The following is a 5,926-nucleotide window of genomic DNA, read 5'->3' on the forward strand; positions in this document are numbered from 1 at the left end:
TATGAATACTAAGATTTACTATAGTTTAAATAACATTTTTTTTTGTTATTATCCCTGTTTGTAATACAGTATGGATTTATACTTTTTAACACCTGCTGAAAGCTTGATCTAACTTGATTAATTTATCAAGAACCAACCCAACATATATTAACCTATAATATCAGCATTCCTTACTTTCATGAATCAAAAAGAGAAACTATGGTTGAAGATTTTTTTCACATAAAAGATGATGAGATTGGAAGTTAGCCATTTTAATCTAAACATTGAATTAAATGATGAACCGACTGAAGATTCGAATTTTATAATAAAAAGAGGAAAAAAAATAATAGTAATTAGATGAAAAAGTTAGGAGTGCTATACAAACAAGTTTCTATAATAACACTGAGATTATTAAAGAAGGAAAGATCAATTTCTAACTTCAAGTTTGTGTGGAATCTGAAAAAAGTTGCAATTGGAAATGTGGGGTTGATGATAATAAGTTACTGAAATAGGAAAGTGTTATATATATTGCTACCTGATGACCCCCATGAAAGTTACGACAAGTCCCCCTACATATATTATATATATATATATGAATAGAGAACAAATTAACTTCCTTAGTGCACTGCTCAAGGTTTATATGTATATTATACACATTGACAGGAACTTGAACTTCTGCTTATTATACAAATCTGGTAAAATTAAAACCATACATTGTTTTACCTGTATGCTTCATTACTGAAATCCACTTCTCTGGCAGATTAATTTATGAAAAGCTTAATACCACATCATGCTAATATAGTAGTAGAAGGAGCACTGCAATTTCAACACTGATAGGGGAACTGAATCCATTATTTAGCCAGCAGTACTACTGCAGACATACTATTGAGAACTGCAGGCAATCAGGCAATCAGGCAATATACTTAAACTTATAAAGGAGGAAGCATTACTTCTCACCAAACAGGTAACCCAGAGATGAATCTCCACCAGGAACCGATTTAACTTTTGTTGATGGGCGATCCTGAAATTCCATAATACACAGTTACTTAGGTTAAAAGCTAAATGAAGAGCTAATACCATAGGTTTCGACATATATTTGGTAACTAACAACTCACAGTTATAAAGTTCCCTGAATTCTGTCCTTGAGCCCTTGGTAATTGTTGGTGTTGCTGAAGTTTTTCTCTTTCTGGTTCTTTGAACTTGATTTACTGGGAGCTGGGGGCATCTCTGCGGTAACATCTATCCCATATGGGGGCTGGATAGGTGGTGTCACAGTTGGTGCACTTTGCTGCTCATCATCACCAAAGAGGTAGCCCAAGGAACTTTGGCCGCCTCCGTAGCTCCCACCTCTACTCATAGTTTGGTTACTGCAAGATTTAGCTAACAAGTAAACTTCAGACAAGGGAAAGAAAGAAAGGAATAAAAACCCTAATATCTGTTAGGTCTGTGTATTTATGGATGGAATGACTAGCTTATTATATATATGTTAACCTGGGATACTGATTAACTGCACCATACCTACTAGGCCAATTGTGTACATTAGTAATAAACAGTAAAAAATACATGGTTTAATATTGCAATTTGCAACATAACTGGGAATCCATTATTTTAATCCAACTTCTGACTTGTTTGGTTAGTAATTTAATAATATAAAGAAAAAGATTATTTATTACATATGCATTACAATAATAATTAGAAAAAAATAGTTAATATAAATTTAAACTTAAAATTAAAAAAAATAAAATAAAATCTTTTCAAAATATGAAAAAAAAATCATTCTCTTTTTTCAAAATAAATCATGTATTTTACTTCAAATTAATTTGCTGCTAATTAAAATATGTTGCGTTATAAAGTTTCATCATATGAATCATGAAAATCTTTTATCTCTATTTCATCAGGCACATCAATTTACAGTGATTAATTACCCATCCTGTCTATGAGTTAAAGAGTATCTGAATACCACAAAAAAGCATGCTTTAGTTTCAACATAAAGCACCAAAGAGCAAAACCAGACATACAGCTAAAGTCGATGAGTATGGTATAGAAATTATCTTCAAGCAGGTGTTGCCTGCTTTCTCCTACAAACCTCCTTAGGTTAGGGAGGCTTAAGTGAAATTTCAGAAGGAAATTATATCATAAAAAAGGAAATTGGGGCTGACTATATTAAGTTGCTGAAATTGTCTGACAGAAGAAAAAGTACTGTCCAAAAGTATCATATAATGTTTTTGAGCTAATGCTTCAGATCAATTAATCCTTTAGCAGCTCGTCCACCAAGGACATCAACAATTATATATATGTTTTTTCTCTGATACATGTCTGAGATGCCAAGATATGGTGTTTATGTGACAAAACATAACTCAACCACCCTAACATGCAAGTTAGAACAAAAAATGACCCTAGAACTGTCCCAAGGCAAAGTTGCAGAGATGAGTTGGTTAAGTGTTCAAATCAGGTGGGCTCTATCAGTCATCGAAACTAATTCAATAAACCATAATTGTAGGGATTAGTGGGTTTTATTTGAATAGAAGGTTGACACGTAAGGGACATTAGAATTGCTTAAGGCATGGTCATTACCTAATACGTGGTTAACATTGGAGGGCCATTTGGGGCTGAACTGTTGAAGCATCTAGCATTCCAGCTGGACTTACCATCTTTGCAACTTACGTTGTCCAATCAACCAATCAAAGTCAGCGAATTAAGGTGAGGATACCACACTATAAAAAGTACAAATAAAACTGGGATTTTACTATACAAAGATAAATATGGCATATCAATCATGGATTGGATTCATGACACTTTACAAAGCACGTTATTTAAACAGGGAGTGAGGGTAAACAGGGTTAAATCAAGAGAATGGGTGCCTTTAACCCAACATATGCAAAAGGAAATCATAATTTCATTGGTGCTATTGATTGTGTTGCAAAATGGGCCCATTACTGACTTGTCTTCCCCTCTCTCTCTCTCTCTCACACAAAAAAAAAAAAAGAAAAAGAAAAAGAGTAAAGAATATGAAAAAGGCAGTAGGCTAGTTTGATTGAGATGGTAAGGTCCGGTAGGAAAGAAGCTTGTAGGCCAAAGGAATCCAGCTTCCAGCTAATGCTCAATTACTACAGCATTTCACCACGAATAAAGATAACCTGTCTCACCGCTGCATGAAGACGGTTTCCTTGTAAAACAAGTACCAATCATTGTATTAAAAACTTGAAAAATTTGACACATTCTGAACTAAGCTTTCAGTTTATCGAGGTTTTGCAAGACACTATCTGTTTCCCAATATACATAGTTATATATCTTTGAGACCTTCTGAAATTCTATGGCACTAAAATGATATCTAAGTGCTAACCACCAGATCTTTATGACATTGAAATTTTCAGAAGTGGGGCTAAGAAACCTGAAATGGAAATGGATTTCAACCTTAATTATGTCTTATTAAATAGCATATATAGGCTCTTATTTGAAACAAAAAATGTCTTTTGCTTTTTCTTTTTTAGCAGGTGCAACCAAATATTTCAAGCAATTTAGGGCATTAGAAAGGTTACGTGGACGAGAAGCCAACCAAGGAGTTGATCAGATGTCATGTTCTTTCTTAAGTGGGTAAACATATACATTCATGTATGTATGTATAGTATGTTAGTATCATAAAATTAATAAAAAAATTTTATTGGCTCACCATGTGTGTGGAGTTATGTCTCGTATTTTTCGGTTTTTTTTTCTCTCAATTAAACCTACTTTTAGTTTTTCACTTAAATTTTGATTAGTATAGATTATTTCAATATTAGTTTCCTAAAACTCTAATTAGTGTAGGTTATTTTAATATTATTTGACCTATAAATTTAGCCTATAAATAGATATTTTTTCACCCTAAAAAATAATTACACATTTAGGTATTAGCTTTTATAAGTTTTTAGAGAATTTTGTGTTTATATTTTGAGGGTTCTTATTTCGAGTTTCGGGGTTTAGTTTTATCTCCATCTTTTGTACTCTTCGTTTTTTCTCTATTTTAGTGAAATTATTTTTTCCTGTGGTTTTTTTATCCTCTTTGGAGGGATTTTTCCACGTAAAATATTTGTGTTCCATCTTTTCAAATTTTTTCGTTATTTCATTTATTCATTACTTAAATCGAACCATCGAGGCCTTAAAAATAACATAGAAACGAATCGGGACCAATTTGAAATCATTTGCAAAGTTTAAGAAAAAGTCATAAAATTTTGAATACAGGGGTCACACGGTCATGTGCCTCACACAGCTGAGAGACATGCCCATGTCTCAGGCCATGTAACCTTCGAAATAAGGACATACGGTCGTGTCTCAACCCATGTCTTCACCTGTGTAACTCTCTGAGTAGGGTCATACGGCCATGTCACACACCTGTGTTCTAGGTTGTGTGCTAGTCTGTGTCTCTAACTTCCATACAAAGGAACTCTCAGATGACACACGACAGAGTTACACGCCCGTGTCTCAGGTTGTATGTACCCAAAATGTACCTAAAATCAAGCCTTTTCCAATCCATTCCATGCATGACTTTTCCACCAATATACACACCCTTTAAATTAGCCTAAGCATATTGAAAACACACATTAACGTACCATTTCCAAGTCCCAATTCAATTAACCAATATGCCATACAAGGCACCTCAATATATATCAAGACATAACCTACCTAAACAAGTCCATATGCCTAATTCCATGCATACAATTCTAAGCCATTTAAATATTTAAACATTCTTCACTTAACCATTTCCAGTAACATACAAAACATACCATAACAAACCATTACCAAGCCATTACAAACTTACCAAAAGAACCTTATATAAATGCATTTATAAGTGACCAAAATGACTTACTTAAGCAAGCATTATAAGTTCATCAACAAACCACATTATTCAAGCACAAAACACACCAATATATCATTTTACATGTTCATTAAAAACACCCTACACATGCCATTATAAACCATTGGCCAAAACATTAAAAAACTATCGATATTTATGCTGGATAGTGTGATAGATCTCCAACAAGCCTCCAAACTGATTGAGTTTCTGATAAGCTATAAAACATTGGAAAGAAACTACATAAGCACATAATGCTTAGTAAGTTCGTAGAAAAATAAAACATAACTTACCATTCATATACATATCATAAAGTCTAGGCATAATATAGCCCAAACCACAAGCTTGGCATAAGCCTATACATCATCATCAATACACAAGTTAGTGTGTTTGTACATGGTTCAAACGAATTCACCCATATCAAGAAATTTGCACATGTATTCATATCATTTAGATCACCAATACTTTTCATAGGTTCATGATACATTTCATTTGAACACTTACCCTTTCCATTTCCTTTTCATACCCGTTGAACCATCTAGAATTACATCAGATACTCGGGAAAGCTCACACGAAGTGTGCCTTTACATAACTGTAACCTTTCCTGTACATCATTGCTCACACGAGATGTGGGTCGGAATGTAAGCTACACTATGCTACTCACACGAGATGTGGAGTATCTGCAACAAATGCAGGACCTCAGCTATCAGTAGGACATTCAAGACCAACACCTGAAACATGGAATCCCTAATGGCGTGTTATTTATATCCTACGAATTCCTAAGGTTAAACCGAGACTTGATAAATGCCATAGTATTGATTTATTCATTCATAGATCGTTTTAAATTATAAATAACATAATAACATACAATTTAAAATAGCATTAATATGATAACCATTTATGCGAACTTACCTCGACAACTAGGGCGTAGAATTAAATCGAACTAATCCGAAGCTTTTATTTTGCCTCGATCTAGGTCAGTACGTGGTCTATCTTGATCTAAATAGACAATTTCAATCCATTTAATACTTATAGTATTCAATTTAATCCACATTTCATATTTATGCAAAATTACTATTTTGCCCCTAACATTTTAAGTTTTTCACAACTTAGTCCTTC

General features: G+C 33.5%; 1 pseudogene across 1 annotated transcript; it reads right to left on the reverse strand.

The window, feature by feature from the left end:
• Positions 1-600: 600 nt before the first annotated feature.
• Positions 601-1,448, reverse strand: LOC107947814 (protein SPIRAL1-like 5; annotated as a pseudogene). The gene is made up of 2 exons (XR_001697227.2): positions 1,095-1,448; positions 601-1,000 (listed from the first exon to the last, which is right to left on the reverse strand). The product of XR_001697227.2 is annotated as a protein SPIRAL1-like 5 (transcript).
• Between the last annotated feature and the right edge of the window lie 4,478 nt (positions 1,449-5,926).

The sequence above is a fragment of the Gossypium hirsutum genome, chromosome A08, assembly GCF_007990345.1.
Source record: "Gossypium hirsutum isolate 1008001.06 chromosome A08, Gossypium_hirsutum_v2.1, whole genome shotgun sequence".
NCBI classification, from domain to species: domain Eukaryota; kingdom Viridiplantae; phylum Streptophyta; class Magnoliopsida; order Malvales; family Malvaceae; genus Gossypium; species Gossypium hirsutum.